At 47.3% G+C, this 18,170-nt stretch overlaps 1 long non-coding RNA gene and 1 pseudogene across 2 annotated transcripts; one reads left to right on the top strand and one right to left on the bottom strand.

The window, feature by feature from the left end:
* Positions 1–4,984: 4,984 nt before the first annotated feature.
* On the bottom strand, positions 4,985–6,531 carry LOC108513634 (PDZ and LIM domain protein 1 pseudogene; annotated as a pseudogene).
* Positions 6,532–8,471: 1,940 nt separating this feature from the next.
* Positions 8,472–17,580, top strand: LOC108513667 (uncharacterized). 2 transcript variants are annotated; one of them, XR_001880976.1, is made up of 7 exons: positions 8,472–8,597; positions 10,717–10,840; positions 12,920–13,053; positions 13,677–15,191; positions 15,521–15,685; positions 16,248–16,368; positions 17,182–17,580. It is a non-coding gene; the product is annotated as an uncharacterized LOC108513667 (long non-coding RNA). The 2 variants fall into 2 exon arrangements; XR_001880975.1 differs by having other exon boundaries at positions 16,248–17,580.
* The last annotated feature ends 590 nt before the right edge of the window (positions 17,581–18,170 follow it).

The following is an 18,170-nucleotide window of genomic DNA, read 5'->3' as shown; positions in this document are numbered from 1 at the left end:
ATTGTCCATCCCAAACTCAAGAAGAGCTGGAGTCAGGTTCTTCGGTGAGTAAAACTCAGGGAAATTACCAAGCAGCACTTCTCTGCTATTTTTAAACAAAGGGCTTCTTTCCTCAAACCCTTCCTGTTCCTATCTCATCCCACCCTGGCGGAAGAGGAGATGACTGAGTGGAAACATAGAAGGGAAATCATTTTATCCCCCTGAGACGAGCCATTGCTAGGCCTTTCCCTGTATCAATTACAGGGTCAGCAAGTGCAGGAGAAGCAACACTGCACGGTGTGAGTGCCAGGACGGGAACACGCAGGCTACCATCAGCTCATAGCCACATACATCTTCTCACTGCACAGGTGTGAGTGCCAGGACGGGAACACGCAGGCTACCATCAGCTCATAGCCACATACATCTTCTCACTGCACGATGTGAGTGCCGGGACGGGAACACATGGTCCAGTGGCCAGCTCAGAGCCACACACATCTTACTGCACGGTGTGAGTGCTGGGACAGGAACACATGGGCCACCGTCAGCTCAGAGCCATACACATCTTCTCACTGCATGGTGTGAGTGCCGCATGGGAACATGCGGTCCACTGGCCAGCTCAGAGCCACACACATCTTCTCGCTGACCTTACCTCTCAGGAGTTCCATTCTGCACCAAGGTGATGGAGCAGTTTAAAAGCATGTATCTGTCACATTTTTAAATGTGCAAGCCTGGTGAACCAAGAGATTCTTCGTTCTGGGATCTACCTTTGCACACACGTGCTCAGGGAGGCATTCCTTCCAACAGCAAAAGCAGTTTAAATAATCTAGATGTCTAGCAGTGGGGAAACAGCTAATGGATGTATTGCTAGAGAACACACTATGGGGTGGGGAGACTGGATGACTGAGGAGGAGAGAGAAGGAGAGGTTTTGAGGGCTGAGCGCTTGATGAGCACGGGCTACCAGCTGTTCCGGCTTTTGGCAGCCTGCTTGCTGCAGACAAGTGGCCGTGGGTACGTCATCACTCAAGAGCATTCTTGTCGGCTTTGCTGATGCTGGTGCATGTGCAGCATGGGAGGAGGTGCAGGCCTGGTTTGACCTAACCATGGATCTGTCTTTAATCACTATTAAAAGCAGTCATTGCTACCCTCCCTGGTGGCACTGGAGTACTGAAAGTGTAATGGAAAGAAGTTGAACTAAAAGTAATGTCTTAAACCTATTAATTTAGAATGACCAAAAGGAAAAGAAGCTCACAGGAGAGAACTCTTGCCTTTTATTTCCCATTAATTGAGCCAAAGAAAACTCTTTCCTTCAAATGGCTAAGCCGAGCCATTCTTCTAGCTCTCATTGTTCTCTGGTGTTTGCAAAGGGCACTATCTGGCTGTGCGGCTGTGCCAAACAGCTCTCAGGACAGTCGTTTAACTGAGGACAAACAGCATGGCAGATCCAGCTTTCTCACAGTGTCTGCAGGGAGTTAATAAGAACTCCAAGAAAAAATAAATCTGGACCGAGCACCGTGGCTCATGCCTGAATTCCCAGCACTTTGGGAGGCCGAGGCAGGTGGATCATTTGAGGTCAGGAGTTCAAGACCAGCCTGGACAACATGGTGAAACCCTGAATCTACTAAAAATACAAAAATTAGCTGAGCATGGTGGTACATGCCTGCAATCCCAGCTACTCAGGAGGCTGAGGCAGAATTGCTTGAACCTGGGAGGCACAGGTTATAGTGAGCCAGGATCCCACCACTGCACTCCAGCCTACACTCCAGAGCAAGACTCTTGTCTCAAAAAAAAAAAAAAAAAAAAAGGCCTGGGAAGCACTGGGTTAAAAGAAGTAAAATACCAGCTGGGTGCAGTGGCTCACGCCTCTAATCCCAGCACTTTGGGAGGCCGAGGCGGATGGATCATGAGGCCAGGAGATCGAGACCATCTTGGTTAACACAGTGAAACCCCGTCTCTGCTAAAAATACAAAAAAATTAGCTGGGCGTGGTGGCGGGCGCCTGTAGTCCTAGCTACTTGGGAGGCTGAGGCAGGAGAATGGCGTGAAACCGGGAGGTGGAGCTTGCAGTGAGCTGAGATCACACCACTGCACTCCAGCCTGGGTGACACAGTGAGACTCCGTTTCAAAAAAAGAAAAAGAAGTAAAATACCTTTCTTTACAATAAAGCCTTAAACATATTAATGTGCAATGCAAATCTTCAAGAAGGGTATGCAAAACCGTGTTGGTTTCCTGCTCAACATTCCCCGCCACACGCCTTTGCTGAGAGACCCTCGATTTTGTTGGTTTACAGCACCTGTGTGTCTCACGGGCTCCTCCCTGATCCCAGGAAGAAATGTTCACAGGTCTGAGCCATTTTCCTTCGGTGACTGCTTTAGTTTGGCCATGTGCTGCAGTCCTGCATGTAATGAATGTAAAGACAATCAGCCCTGGGAACCTCTAGGAAGGATTTCTTGACTCTTAAAACATGACACAGGATGAGTCCTTGCCTCTTCCTGCCTTAGGACATTGTCATGTGAAGACATGGGCTTGGCGCTACTTCAGTCCTGTTGAAATCATGAGGGAAAAGTCAAGAAAATCTCAGAGAAATGGATCTTGATCTTTGATGCTGTTAAGTTGTGCATTAACCAACCCCTGAATGGCCCTTTGAGTTTGTCACTTTGTAGTTTAGGTCTTAGGGTATCCTGTGATGTTCAACTCATAGCACCCTGAAACCAAGGGCCACATAAAGTACAGACAGTGCCCAACCAATTCATCTGACCACAGAAGGTCTCCCCAGACTAGGGCTCTACTAAGAATGCCTTGGGAAAGGCTGACAGAGTGAGGAAGATAGAGGTGAAGGTCAGATGTTCCAGGCTCTACCCCAGGTTCTAAAAATCACGTGAGCATCTGGGCCTCATTTTCAACTCTCTGTAAAGAATGTGCCAACTAAAACAACAGAAGTCAAGCAGCTAATACTGTGCATGGCGCATGGTAGGTGTGTCACACATAAAGAGCTGTCATTCATCAAATGAAAGTGGGGAGGAGAGGAGTCGTCCAGTTTCCGAGTCTCATTTATGCCCGAGAGATCTTTGTAACTATTCCAAAAATAATATATGTTCCTTGACCCCATACCCATTTATAGAACTCTCTTGCCTCACTCAGCAGGAAGAAAGAGAAAATAAAGATTCCATAGATGTCCTAGGCAAGCATGCTAACTCCCGGGTCCCTAATCCCCACTCTTCTGCTAGAGCGAGCTGGGATCAACTCCCTGGATGGCCAGAGTACTTCTGTGTCTGCTACAGGCTCTGAAACGTTCTTCAGTGAGAACGTCCACATGTACCAGAGACCCAGTCTGCCGCAGAGGAGAAATCTCCACTCTAGGCACTTGTGGGGATGCCAAGGGGATTGAGTTCTTCCTCGTCCAGAGCTCTGGCTGAGACTCAGAGCAGCAGCAGACAGACAACTGACTAGGGGCTTTGCTCGCTTTCTCTCTCTCTCTCTCTCTCTCTCTCTCTCTCTCTCTCTCTCTCTCTCTCTCCCTCCTCTCTCCTTTCTCTTTCTCTCCGTTTTGTTTATTGAGGGAAACATTTAATTTGTAATTATATATTTCATCCCCAGAAAAAGAATCCCAGGGTTTTCTTTCCTGTGTGCTTTTATCATGCTTCCTCGTGGTCCATGATGCCAGCTGCAGTCATCAGTTCAACAAAACCAAACTGATGGGATGGAGACTAATCTGCCATTTTTTTAGGTCTGAGTTGCACAGTAAATCTGGAGATGATCACTGCACATTTATTTGGCCTGCCTGTGAGGGTCACAACAATTTTCTCTGTTCTAGGATCAACAACGATTTCAAATTTTCCGAAGTTACCGAGCTTCATCATCACAATTAAAAACCGGACAATGATACGGGAGCACAGCCTAATAAGAACCTGGTGTTGGCTGGCGCACTGGCTCAAGCCTGTAATCCCAAAAATCTGGGAGGCTGAGACAGGTGGATCACTTGAGGTCAGGAGCCCACTTCACTCCTTCTGCCTGCCCCACTCTCTGAAAGGAGAAGAGATGCAGCCACCTACCAAGATTCTCAGGAGAAAAGCAGACAGGGCTGAAGAAGAACCATGCCACAGAGGCCAGATGAGGCAGGGGGACCGGGCATGTTGGAAACACCTCCTGTGGGGCTGAACACCAGCAGAGAAGAAAGGGGGCAAAGGTGCCAAGATAGGGCATGGGACTGCAAGAACACAAAAGGGATGTTCCAGCCGGGCGCAGTGGCTCAAGCCTGTAATCCCAGCACTTTGGGAGGCTGAGGTGGGTGGATCATGAGGTCAGGAGTTCGAGACCAGCGTGACCAACATGGTGAAACCCCATCTCTACTAAAAATACAAGAATTAGCTGGGCATGGTGATGCACGCCTGTAATCCTAGCTATTCAGGAGGCTGAGACAGGAGAATCACTTGAACCCAGGAGGCAGAGGCTGCAGTGAGCTGAGATCATGCCACTGCACTCCATCCTGGGTGACAGAGCAAAACTCCATCTCAAAAAAAAAAAAAGGGGGGGGGGGATGTTCCCTGGGCTTTGGGGATAATGGGATTAGAATTATTCTTTGGGCCAGTCTTTAAATCTGACAGTTCTCTGGGACTGGACTATGAGATTCCTAACTTTTATTTTTTTTATTTTTTATTTTTGGAGTCTATAAATTTATTGAGTAAAAACAAAATCAATGTCAGATACATTATATTTGATTCGGTTCAAATTTGGCTGATGTCCAAATACAGCAGAGAAGAACAGAGGGAGAAAAGGACATGGTGTTGCTGGCAAGGGGACACTGAACAGAACAGTTTTCCTTTCATTATAAAAGCGGGCATCACACAGCCGGTGTGAGTCAATTAACCAAGGCAGGGGATTCAACGTTTTACGAGCAGGGGGAAAACCAAAGTAAGCAGAGAATTTTCAAGAGAGGAGAGGGCCTAGAACACTGAGAGAAAAAGCTGCAGCAGTGGCCAGCTGGAGAACAGTGGTTGGATCTGCTGGGTCACTTGGGGAATAGGGTGACCACTTCGTAGCCCTCGGGTGGTGTGATTCGCTCCCAGGCATGCTTCTCACAGAGGATTTGATCCTCCACAAAGAAATGGCCCTTCTGTTTCAGGCTGGTGCCACAGTCAGTGCACACATAACACTCAGGGTGGTGGTGATGGTCCCGCAGCTTCACACCGACAATTCCAGGGCCACAGTTGTCACACACGGGCAACTTCTGAGCATTTCCAATTAACGCAGCCACTTTAGTGACAGGAGCTTTAACACTTCCGAATCCTGAGGGCTTGTTGGGATCCCTTTTTCTTCAGACTCCAGGATTTCCTGCAAAACCGGGAAAAACATGGACTGTTTTGGGGGCTCATTCAACTCCTGTTTCTCATGATGCATCTTGTAAACTTTAGATTCTTTGTCGATGACACGGCTGCTTGGAGGCTGAGCATGGTCTAAGGGTCTGCCGTTCGCCTCCACCCCGCTGGCAGCAGTCTTTGACTCCAGGGCGTTGTTGAAGTTGGAGATATTTTCAGAAGAGTAGAGGCCAGCTGGGTTGCTTTGCTGGTTTGTGATGACCCTGGCGGCAGTGCTGGAGGCAGGCGAGGTGGTAAAGGGCATGGAACTTCGGTTGTGGGCGCATCCTATGTGCAGGACCTCCTGGGGTTCAGAGGCTACATTCATCTTGTATGGATGACACTTCCCTTCCTCCGTCACCAGAGGAGACCAGACTTTATGTTTGGATCTGGCCAAAGTGAGAGTCATGTTGTCTGTGCAGCCTTTGATTCTGTTCTGAGCTTCCAAATGCGTCATATTGCGAGAATTTTCCCCATCAATGGCTGTGATTACATCTCTGATACATGAATTAGCTAGAGCCACCTTGCTTCCAAGAGTGACCCGGGAAATGGCGAGAGGCTGCTCGAAGACCTTGCTGCCCATGAGGCAGAAGTCCCTCGGCCCCGGGCCCTGGAGGACGATCTGCTGGGTGGTCAGGGCGGGCTGTGGCAGGTGACAACCCACAGGGACAGACAAGCAGGACGTGGCATGGTGTGCAGGGCTCCCCTGGCAGCTCGAGATTCCTAACTTTTAAATGTTACAAGCACTGTGATTGTGATGCCCAGTGTCAGTTTGGAGGAATGGGTATTTGATGAGTCAGTGTCAATCTAGGAAGGCTTCTTGGAAGAGGCGACTATTGAGCCAAGTTATAAGGCTGTGCTTCTTCTTCTCTTATGTGCATAGGAATTACCAAGCTCTGATTCAGTAGGGGTGGGGTGGGGCCTGCGATTCTGAATTTCTAACAAGATCCTAGGTGATACTGATGCTTTGAGTAGCAACATTCCAAAGGATTATCGAGTTATCGGAATGAAAAGGGTCTCGGTCTTTCGAAGAAGACATTCTTGGCACCAGGCAAAATAGAGCAAAGGGGGAAGGTACGCAGTACCCATTAAGAGCATGGTGTGTGAGGAGGGAGTGAATGAGACAGACCTCGCTTGGGGGGTCCCTGGACTGAGAAGGGCCTGGTGGAGTGAATGATGGAGTCTGGAGTCGCCTGTGCATGACAGTGTTTCTCAAGGTGGAGCCCAGCTCTATCAGAAGCCCTTGGGCACTGGTTGAGAATGTGCATCACTCCACCCACAGAACTTTGGATTTTTGGAGGTCTGGAGGTGGCTCAAGAATCTGCATTTTTAAGAAACTTTCAAGGCAATTCAGATGCAAACTAAAGTTTGATAACCTGCTTTGGGCAATTAAAGGTTTTCTGAGAGAGGAAGGACAAGATTAGACTTGCATTTTGGAGAGATGCTCTGGGTACCTGAGGAAGATGAGGCCGGGAACAGGGAGGCTGGGGAAGGGCTAAGGTGGTTATGCAGGCCAGAGAAGCTGAGGGCTTGCAACAGGATCCTGGCAATGGCAATGGAGAGGATGAACTTAAGTGACATCCATCAGTCATTCCCAGTGGGCTGCCACTCATGAGTATATGGGGGCAAGATAAATAATGAGTTCAATTTTGCCAAGTTTGGAGGATATCTAGGTACAGAAGTCCATCAGGCAATTGAATATGAGAGTCTGAAGTTCAGAAACGAGGACCAGGTTTGGGTATAGATTTTAGAGTCAGTCACTTATAGTATATTTACCTTTAAGCACTATGGTGAACTTCATGTTGGCTGCACTAGGCTTTTCAGATCTTCCCAGAGACTATGGGTGGGAGCGAGGGGAGAACGGTGGTCTGAGTACTAATTCTGCCAAGAACCAATACTATTACTAGTGGTGATGCTGATCATCACGTGCGGGGACCAGACCTTTCCTGTAGCATGTCCGGATCTTTTGTCAGTTCTCCCATTGAAGACTTGCAGGCTTCTTAAGTAATGAGTCCAGCCTCCCAGAATCAGCCTGGGAAAACGGAGGACCTCGTTATGGGGATCTATCAAATCTTTCTGCTGTGCTTTGACCTTGTAAGACACATTTTCACACTCCAAGGGTAAACCGTGCTGAACATGATAGCATCAGCTTATGGAGCCCTGTGCCGGGTTCTAGGGATGGTCTCTGCCCTTAAGAAACCCCAACCAATTGGAAGAAACAGACAAGGAGTTGGACATTCATGCTGTTATGTGTCCAGTGCATAGAAATCTAAATAAAACTGGGGTTTCAGGGAAGGCTTAGTGGAAGAGGTGACACCTGTTAGATTTTGAGGGAGGAACAGAAGTTGGGTAGACAAAGTAATGGAGGTGAGGGAGAAGAAGTATTTTAGGCAGAGGAGACAGCACATGCCAGGCACAGGGTCATGAACCAGGACATGGTCAGGGAACAGTGAAGACGTAGATCTGGCTGGAGCAAAGGCCTATGTGGGACAGAGATGGGAAACCAGTCTAAGCGGGAAGGAGCAGAGCCTACCATGAAGGGTCTCATTGTGTGCAACGATATGGAATTTAAAGTAATCTTAAAAACTCTAAGGAGGTCCAGGCACCATGCCTCACAGCTGTAATCCCAGCACTTTGAGAGGCCAAGGTGGGAGGATCACTTGAACCCAGGAGTTCGAGACTAGCCTAGGCAACATAGTGAGACTCCAGCTCTACGAAAGTTATTCTTTTTTTCTTTTTTTTTCTTTTTTTCTTTCTTTTTAATTAGCTGGGCATGGTAGTATTGCCTGTAGTCCCAACTACTCCAGAGGTCAGGCAAAAGGATTGCTTGAAGTCTAGGAGCTCGAGGTTATAGTAAGCTATGATTACACCACTGCACGCCAGCCTGGGCAACAGAATGAGACCTTGTCTCAACAAAACAAAACAAAAAAACAAAACAAAACAAAAAACAAAACAAAACAGAAAACCCCCACAAAACTCTAAGGAGGGACACTAACCGACAGCTAGGTGTGGGTGAGGACCAACCAGGTTTCTACAGTGATCACCTGGGCATGAAGAGGAATTGAAACAAGAGAGTACAGCCTCAATCCTCAGCAACTTCTGGTCCAGCCACCAAACTTATCTCTATTTTGTCTCCTCCCCACAGCCAGCAGCCAGAACAAGCCACCATCTCCCCTGGGGTCTCACAGTAGCCTCCTGACTGGTCTTGCTGCTTCCACACTTACACTTCCTGTTCTCTGCAAGGCAGCCGGAGTGACCTTTCACTACGTAAGTCATATTATATCCCCTCTCTGCTGTAAACCTTTCAATCAGTTTCCATGAATGGTTCTGGGAATAAAGTCCAGCTTCCTTCCCCTTATTCACTTGATCTGGCCCTTCCCACTTGTCTGACCTGTTTTCTAGCCCATGCTCCCTGTCCTTGTCTATACTCCTAATGTGTGGTCTTTCTATTCCTTAAACATGCCTGGCTCAGTCCCATGTTAGAGCATTTCTGCTGGCTCTCTCTCCTGCCTGGAACTTCACACAGCTGGAAATTCTTGCTCTTCAAGTTTTAATTTATTTTTATTTTTATTTTTTGAGACAGAGTTTTACTCTTGTCACCCAGACTGGAGCGCAATGGTGCGATCTTGGCTCACTGCAACCTCTGCTTCCTGGATTCAAGCAATTCTCCCACCTCAGCCTCCTGAGTAGCTGGCATTACAGGTGCCTAGCACTGCATCCAGCTAATTTTTGTATTTTTAATAGAGATGGGGTTTCACCATGTTGGCCAGGCTGGTCTCGAACTCCTGACCTCAGATGATCCACCCACTGTGGCCTCCCAAAGTGCTGGAATTACAGGTGTGAGCCACCATGCCTGGCCACAAGTTGTAATTTAAACATCACTTCCTCATAGAGACTTTCCCTGACAACACCCTCAATCTCCAGGAGCTCCTCAGTCATTCTCCATCAAAACACCCTATTTCGATTCTCTGAACAGCTCTTATTACTATCTGGTATTTTCCTGTTTGTTTTATATATTTGTTTTCTCTCTCCTCTGTAGTAGACAGTGTCCAAAAATGGCCACCATCAAATGTTTCTCCCATTGTATACACATGCTGCTCCGCTATTCAAGAGGTCAAGTTTATTTCTCCTTCCATTGAATCTGGACTCGCCTCATGATTTCTTATCACTTGCTTTGACTGACGGAACAAGGCAGAGAGGATGCTGTGCCAGTTCTGGGCCTAACTTTCAAAAGGCTTTTCAGCATCTGCTTTTACTCTTGGAGATCAGCTACCATGTAGCAAGTCTGACTACCTCGAGACCACCATGCTGTGAGGAAGCCCAAGCTCTCCACATGGAGACAGGCCATGTGGAGGAGCAAAAAATGCTGATGTTTGACAGTATGAATGCTGGAAACCAATGAATTGAAATGAGAATGTGGGATATTGGAGTTTGTGTGTTTTCAATAAGTTTAGGGATATTGAAGTTTACCATTTCAGTTCTGAGTTTTGAGAATGTACAGGATATAGAGATGGCTGAGGTGGAGAGGAGACAATGGTCACCAAAGTTAAGGAGGTGAACAAATTTGAGGCCAGGATACTGGCTGATTCACACATGAAAATTCAGCTTTTCCGGGGTGATGGCAGGTCTGGCAGTGGGGAGAGGCACTGGAAGATTCCGCTCGGGAACTGTGAGAGCCACACAGGGGCAGGTGGTTTCCTTGGAAAGATCTAGTTTTGATGGAGGCAAACAGATCTCAGTGAAGAGTCTGCAGCCATAGAATGGAGAGACTGTTCACAACTGAACAGGGGTCTCAAGGGCAAGAGAGGGCAACCCAGAGAAACGGGTTGTCAGGAAAGACCTCAGTGGAAGACAAGTGAGGTGTGGGCGTGGCACCTCACTTGGGCTGAGAGTCGAGCAGAGTGCAGATTCAGTTTCACTGGGGGCAGAAGTGAAGGATGATTCAAATGAGATCACTGGGGAAGTTAACTGGCCTCAAGATTTTGGCTGACCTGGAGAGATAAAAATCTGGTTTTCCTGCCAACACATTCAGAAGAGGGAGAGTGTTTTCTGTTGGCAGTAGAATCAGCAATCGGAGACCTTTGCTCAGGATTCCAAATGAAACTCTGGTGACAGGATACAGGACAGGGTATGTTTACTGATGGCCATCATCAGTAAACACCGTGCTGGCCTCGGGACCTTGACTCTGAGCAGAGGGGAGGAGCAGGCAGCTGAGCCATGTGGTGGACGAGAACCAGGCTCGCCTGCACTGCTCTACTCTGCAAAGCTTTGAAATTCTTAATCATTTACTATCTAATTTAATGTTTAATAATTCATTGTATTAATTTTGGATAATTTGACATTGTAAATAATTTTTGAACAAGGGCCCTGCATTTTCATTTTTCAGTGGGTTCTGCAATGCATGTAGCTGATCTTGCCGCTATACTACTATGTGCATGGGAAGGTTTCAAGAAACCCATCAAACACAGTGCCCGTAGAGACAAAGACACACAGGACGCATCTGAACAAAAGTAGGTAGTCTGTGCTGGCTGAAACCCATCAGGAAACAGGGGAAAGTTCATTCATTCACTCACTCACTGAAAACTTTGTTAAGAGGGAGCAGGGGGAGGTCCTGCTAGTGCCAGGAGCAGGGAGGGAGAAATAAATGACAGTCATGGTCCTCAAGAAGCTCCTACTCCATGGAGTAAGAGAAATGTACACAGGAACAATGCAGCAGAGTAAGGGCTGGGATGAAAATAAACTCCTTCCTTCCATTTCTTCATTTTAGGGGTACATGGTTTGTCAAAAAGACATCAAGTTAAATTAAGGTAATTCTGTCCTACTACACAGAAAATTTATATATGGTTTCTGTGAATATATGGTTTCCTCCCAGAACACCAAAGAACCGTCCTCAACAGGAAACCTCAGTGGCTTGTTCCCTCTGTGTGAGGATGTGTTGAAAAGAGCAAGGAGTCGATTTGGCAGGAAAAAAAAAATGGAGTTACGACTGAATGTTGGCATGATCCTGTGGTTGGAAGGTCAAAACAGAAACTGGCAGCACTACTTTTTATTAAAAGTCCACTTGCAGAGCTCACATGAGATTCTTTGATCTTATAGGTCAGGGCACTGAAGCTTTAGGGCTCCTGAGTTTATTTGGTAGTGAGGCTGCTGGGTTTCTGAATAAAGACCTATGGTTAGAGTGTGATTTCCTGCCCTGCTTTCTGCGTTAAAGGCGTGGTCTGCCTCACTCAGCCAGTCTCAAGGGAGGGAGGAACTGTGGCTGCAGTTTCCCAAATTATCCAAATTAGTACTCAAAAGAGGAGAGTTCTGAGGCCCGGCAACTCTGAGAAAATCCTGAAAAACCTTGTGATAAAAAGGTACATCTTTCCTTAAAGCCAGAGCACTAAGTCAGTAGAACTGAGCCCTGAAGCTAAGTGAATGAAGGGCTTGAGAGTTGCTGTCAGTGGTGAAGATAAAATAGGTATTTAACCTTACGAATGGTGGCATTTTAGCCCAGAAGAGTGGAAGGGACCTGCGTTTGTACCCATTACACTTAATACTTAGAGAGAGTAAGGCCAGCCCTAAAGTTCAAAGGAGACCCATCCATTTCCAAAAGGCTACTTAAAAAAAAATTTTTTTTTTGAGACGGAGTCTCGCTCTGTCGTCCAGGCTGGAGTACAATGGTGCGATCTCAGCTTACTGCAACCTCCACCTCTCGGGTTCAAGTGATTCTTCTGCCTCAGCCTCCTAAGTAGGTGGGACTACAGGCGTGTGCCACCACACCTAGCTATTTTTTTTTTTGTATTTTTAGTAGAGACGAGGTTTCACCATATTGTCCAGACTGGTCTCGAACTCCTTACCTTGTGATCCACCTGCCTTGGCCTCCCAAAGTGCTGGGATTACAGGCGTGAGCCACCACGCCTGGCCAAAAAAATTTTTTCAACTGAAAAAAAGATATGCTAATTGTAGAAAAAGCATAAAACTGCAAGAAAGAGATAATTTTTAAAAGCCATCTTTAGTCCTACTACCAGAAATAATCACTGTTTTTTGGTATATTTCCGAATTTTCTTCTTTGCATGCGTATACATATATAAATAGTTATGGGTTCATACCATCCATGTTGCTTTGTTACTCTGTTTCATGTAATACTAAATCGTGAAATTGTTTCATGTCAATAAATACATTTAAATGATATTAAGTGCCTAAATATTCCTTTGCAGTTATGTTATTATTTATTTAATGAATTGCCTATTATTGGAGATTAATGTTGTTTATAATTTTTTTTTAAAAAAATTTATTAGAGATGGGGTCTTGCTATGTTGACCAGGCTGTTCTCAAACACCTGGCCTCAAGCAATCCTCTTATCTCTGCCTCCCAAAGTACTGGGATTACAGGTGTGAGCTACCACATCTGGTCTGTTTATAATTTTCGGTGATTATTCTTAATTATTTCCTTAGTATATGTTCCAAAGAATTTAATTGCTAGGTCAAAGCTTATGACCTTTTAAAGGATTGTGATAGTGTATCAGTCAGATAGGCTAAATGTTATAACAGACATAGCCAAAATCTCAGTGGCTTAACACAATAAAGATGTATTTCTCTATGTCACAGTTCAACACAAGTCATTGGTTGGGAGTAGAAGGCACTCTGCATGGTTGTCTGGAACCAGGGTTTGCCCACCTGATGGGTCTCCATTTGCCCCGGCCTTGGACTTCTCCACTGGCTGCTCTGATTTCACTTGACAGGTAAAGGGAGGGAGAGAGAGCATGGAGAATTGCACAGGTAGTTTTAGGGTCAGGCCTGGCGGTGACTCACATCACTTCCTCTGCCCACCTTCCAATTGTCCAGAACTCAGTCACATGACTGCTCCTAACTGCAAGGAAGGCTGGGAAGTATAGTCTTCCTGAGTGTCCAGGAGGAAAACAAGAGTGTAACAGACCCAGAACAAGCATTGTCTCTGCCTCAAACATAACCAACTTGCCAATCAGCAATGTTTTACCAGTTATTTATTTATTTATTTATTTATTTATTTAGAGACAGAGTCTCATTCTGTTGCCCAGGCTGGAGTGCAGTGGTGTGATCTCAGCTCACTGCAATCTCTGCCTCCCGGGTTCAAGTGATTCTCTAGTCTAAGCCTCCCGAGTAGCTGGGATTACAGGTGCACGCCACCACACCCAGCTAATTTTTGTATTTTTAGTAAAGACGGGGTTTCACCATGTTAGCCAAACTGGTCTCGAACTTCTGGCCTCAGTTGATTCCCCACCTCAGTTTTTCCAGTTTATATTCCCACCAGCAGGGTACAAGGATTCCTATTTCCCTACTTCCTCAGTAATTAAGAGGATGACGCTCTTTCCGTTGTTTTTTATAGATCTGCATGGAACAATGCGGCTTCTCTGCATGACTGGAGTTTGTTTTGTCTTTGAAGATAATCTCACTAGGATCAAGGCCATACCTGCTGGAGAGTCAGGACTCTGGATTTCTGATTGTTTTCAGGACAGCTACTCTCATCCTAGGCTGATCTAAGTTTCTGGGTCTTCTCTGCCTGTTCTTTCCTCTCCCCTTCCCTTCTCTGCTGCAGAAAGTGTTTTATGCGGGTGTCAGCAACATCAGGACCTTCCAAACCCCTTGCCCAAGTATCATCCCTGAATGCAAAACTCACTTAGAGGCCTAGGGAAGAGATTAGAGCTCTGCTTTTCCTCTGCCACCTCAGGTGTGTTCTAGCTTACAAGACACTTTCACAGAAAAAAAATTCAGGGAATGGAATGGGAAGGCAAAAATAGCTGCTTGATGCTGACTTGGCACATTGACTTCGACCAAATCACCCAGCGCCTCGTCCTTAGTACTCTGGTGACCACAGAATAATCCTCGCGCAGTGAGTAGTGGAGGTCAGGAGGAGTAAACTGCCTAGATGTCATGAAGGGAAAGCACTAGACTTGTGCAAAGTCTATTCTTGTCCGTTTCCCTGTGAATCCAGGTTGCTGAACATCGGCCGATGTCTGAGCTGTGGTTTCCTCCTGGTTTTGAAATTTAGTTACTAGAAGACAATGCTTTTGAATGGCTTCTTTGCCATGACTTTCATAGGTCCTGCTGGCTGTTGCCTAATGAATGTCTGATAGGCCTAGCCCCTTGGCAAAGCAATGTTTTATTTGCAAAATTATGCTTGTCCAGTGCCTCCTGGGAACTGAAAGCCTGGCATCAGCAGAGGAACGCAAACAGGGCAAATCATGGATCTCTAAGGCTTGCATTGCTTGGGGGCCATGGCACACAGCACTGCTAAAAGCCTAGGACAATCTGTGTGTTTTAGGAGCAAACCAATGCCTCGCACTTCTAAGCTGTATCCTTTGCTCCCTCCCTGAGAGGCAGCTGTGTGCTCTGGACTTCCTAGGTAAGTGACTCACACCAACTATAAGCCTGGCTTATGACCTAGGAAAGGAAACAGGAAGTGGCTTAGAGACATAAAGAGCACAGCCCAGAAGGGGCTGCCATGGAATTCTCCTCAGATGAGAAGGGGTCCAATGGCCAGAGGGGCAACTTGGCATCCTCTCCTTCCCCACGTTACCACGATGCCCTTGGCAGGGACCATTTGATGGGGAGTCGGATGTCTTCCTGGGGATGGTGAACAGGGGTGAGGGAGGGGGAACTGCTGCTGGGTCAGTAGCTCCTCTCCAGAGTGAGTCCATCAGTGGAATGCCATGCCCCTTCTCTATCCCGTCTTTGCAAGTGGGCTTGGGTTCTTGGGATGAGTTTCATCAGGCCTTATACATGCAGACTGTGAAGAGGTGCCTCCAACAAGAAAAACCAATGTCTGGCAAGTCCTCTAAGGGCAGGGATTCTGGAGAGGCCGCCCTATCCTCAGCTTGGCCCTGGCACATTCTGGCTGCAGGTAAGATGGCTGCAGCAGAGGGAGGGGAGGGGCCTCCCTGTTGATGGAGACCACCATGCAGGGCTTCGCTATGCTTCCCTTTCTGGCTCTCCCAGGGAGGAAGGGTGGCTGGTGGCTGGCAGCAGGGCTTGTGGAGGCTCAGTCCTGGGCCTGGTCCTGCTTCTGTTAGAGGTGGCTGGTTGTGCAGTGGCATCCCGGCTGCTCCTCTTGGAGCCCCCATGACCACAGTTCCAGGCTCCACCCCCATTTCTCACCACTGGTGGTGAGAAATGGAATTTTTTGTTTTGTGTTTTTATGCTCTTCCCATAACACCCAGCACCTATCCCCAGGCATGAGTCCCGAAGACCCGTAGCCATGGCAGGGCAAGGCCTAGGTATTGAAGGAGGATCCCACTCAGAGGCCAGTTCCACCCACTGCAAAATGCCCTCTGAGGACCCTCACTAGACCAGTTCCTCAAAGTGCGGTCCACAGGCTGCCATCAGCGGAATCATGGGGTGAGGAAGGGGCTGGTAAAAACATGGGTTCTTGGCCCCCTCTGCAGACCTCCAGAATCTAACCCTCTCAGGAAAAGTCCTGGAAATCTGTGTGTCTAGAAGCACTTTCTTCTCCAGGTTGATCAGCTCAGAAATGTCTAAATACTTTTCTCAATGCCAATCCTGGTCTCATTTATTATCCTTCTCATGAAAATGATTTGCTTCCTTTCAACCTTGTATGACCTCTGAAAATATGACCTAAAGCAGAGGGTCATATTTTCTTATGCACTCACATAAGAAACATCACCTATGGCCTTCATTGGCAAGCATGGATTGCTGTTTTCAATCAGGGGCTTTGAAGGAAGACACCTTTGATCATCGGGCTGCCTCTATCTGCTTTTTCACTGAGTTGTCACTATTAAATGCCCTTCCCTGGCTTTGCCTTCTCTCTTCTCCACCAGAAAATGGGCCTGCTGCTCTAAGAGTTTGGACTCTCGGAGTCCTCTAGCACAGGGGCCATGAAAATAAATGACTTCCTTGTTTGCTGATGGAGCAGAGGTAGAATCTCTTGGTGTTTCCACAGAGAAAATACTGACTGTGAAGAGCCGAGAAAGATGACATGATGAAGCCATCAGGGGAGGCACCAAACATCCTCAACTCTGCTTACCTATGGTTTTCTCCAGCCCTCCCAGAGCTCCTCCTGCGTGAGTAATGCAGTGTGTGCTGGTCAAGTGTCTCACTGAAAAAAGAAAGAAACCCTGATTTGCAGCATTGGCCAATTCCTGTAGTGTAAATACTCCCACCATGGCAGATTTCAGGTTACCAAGGGTTTCACAACTGGTTCACAAGTCTTGACTGTAATGACCAGCTCATGCAACTCCAGCACCTCATCATCTCCGCCCTGTCCCAGAAAATCCCCACATCACACCCAGGCTGAATGTCACTTTCAGCTTCTCAGTCAGAAGGAGAAGTGGTTAAATATACCAGGATGGTAATGACTAAGTATCAGAATGGTGAGTGTGGAGGGTCAGGATGTCTGCCAAATTGGAGATGACTCTTCACTTCTCAATCTTGGTGTCTCATCTGGGGAAGTTGGAGGGAGACATGCACAGCTTCTCATGAACAGTCCTGGAAGCCCTTACCCCAAGGCCTCACGGGGCTCTCTCCAGGGCTTGCTCTTTCTCACTCTCTACTTTAAAAGCCTATGATTCATTGCCAGAGAACAGAAGGCTCCATCCTAATGGGCCAAGTTGAAAACGGCGGGATTGGGAGCTGTCTAGACTCTAGGTCCTGCCTTTTGTTTTGGCTGGTGTCAAAATGGACTCTAGAAACTGGCCTCAGGAAGATTTCCCATCGAACAACCAAAGACTGAACAGCCTGGACTGACCTTTTTCTAATTTTTAGGGGTCTTGTGAACAAGAGTCAGGTGGGCGGACAGCTCTTGTAAAGCTAAGTGTAACTAAATTTGTCCATAGCCTGTGACAGCAAAGATCACAAAACTCTTCCTTCCCCTTTAGGGCCTGGGAGTGACGCCAAGTGACGCCGAACTGAGGGGAGAATGGTGACCTATTTTATCTCCCAAACATTGGGCAGTCAGTTGCATTTGCAGATTTAAAATCCACCCACACTGCTGCAGTTTCTGTTCTCGTGCCCCCCAGGCATACTTCTGGCTGGAGCTGGTTTTGTAAAGTGGAGTTGGCCGTGGGTGTGGGAGTCCTCCTCGGAGAGCCTGGTCTGACAGCCCCAGTCCACAGCCCTCCCATGGGCTTTTGGGCTGCTCCAGTCCTGGCAGGTGCACAGCGCAGGGGAATCTGGTTTTGTCCTGGTCTCAGCTGGGGAAGTCTAGTTAAAGAAAGAAAAGGTCAGCCGGGTGCAGTGGCTCACACCTGTAATCTCAGAACTTTGGGAGGCTGAGATGGGCAAATCACGAGGTCAGGAGTTTGAGACCAGCCTGGCCAACATGGCGAAACCCTGTCTCTACTAAAAATACAAAAATTAGCTGGGCGTGGTGGCGGATGCCTGTAATCCCAGCTACTCGGGAGGCTGAGGCAGGAGAATCGCTTGAAACCGGAAGGTGGAGGTTGCAGTGAGCTGAGGACCCACCACTGCACTCCAGCCTGGGCAACAAGAGCGAAACTCTGTCTCAAAAAAAAAAAGATCTCAGTGGAAATGGCCTTGAATCTGGGGTCTCTGTAATATTCCAATCACTCAATCACTTAACAAATATTTATTGAGGGCCTACTAGGTGCCACACATTGGAAGACAGTGGAGGGTGAAACAGAGTCTGCCCTCAGGGAGCTTACAGTTTAGATTACAGGCAAGACAGTGCTTACACATGTAATTCCAGATGAGTCAATAATGACAGGGGTGCAGAGGCTTTGAAGCAGAAGCATAAGATGCAATGGGAACATAAAACAGGGAAGCCTAATGCAGACTAAGGGGCCTGAGGAGGGTTCCTCGAGAAAGTGAGGTTGAAGCTGAGAACCTGAGGGGTGGTTTGCATGCA

Source organism: Rhinopithecus bieti, unplaced genomic scaffold (genome assembly GCF_001698545.2).
Source record: "Rhinopithecus bieti isolate Rb0 unplaced genomic scaffold, ASM169854v2 scaffold_29928, whole genome shotgun sequence".
In the NCBI taxonomy this organism is placed as follows: domain Eukaryota; kingdom Metazoa; phylum Chordata; class Mammalia; order Primates; family Cercopithecidae; genus Rhinopithecus; species Rhinopithecus bieti.
The sequence above is the reverse complement of the archived record's forward strand: the minus strand, read 5'-3'. Positions and strand labels throughout refer to the sequence as shown.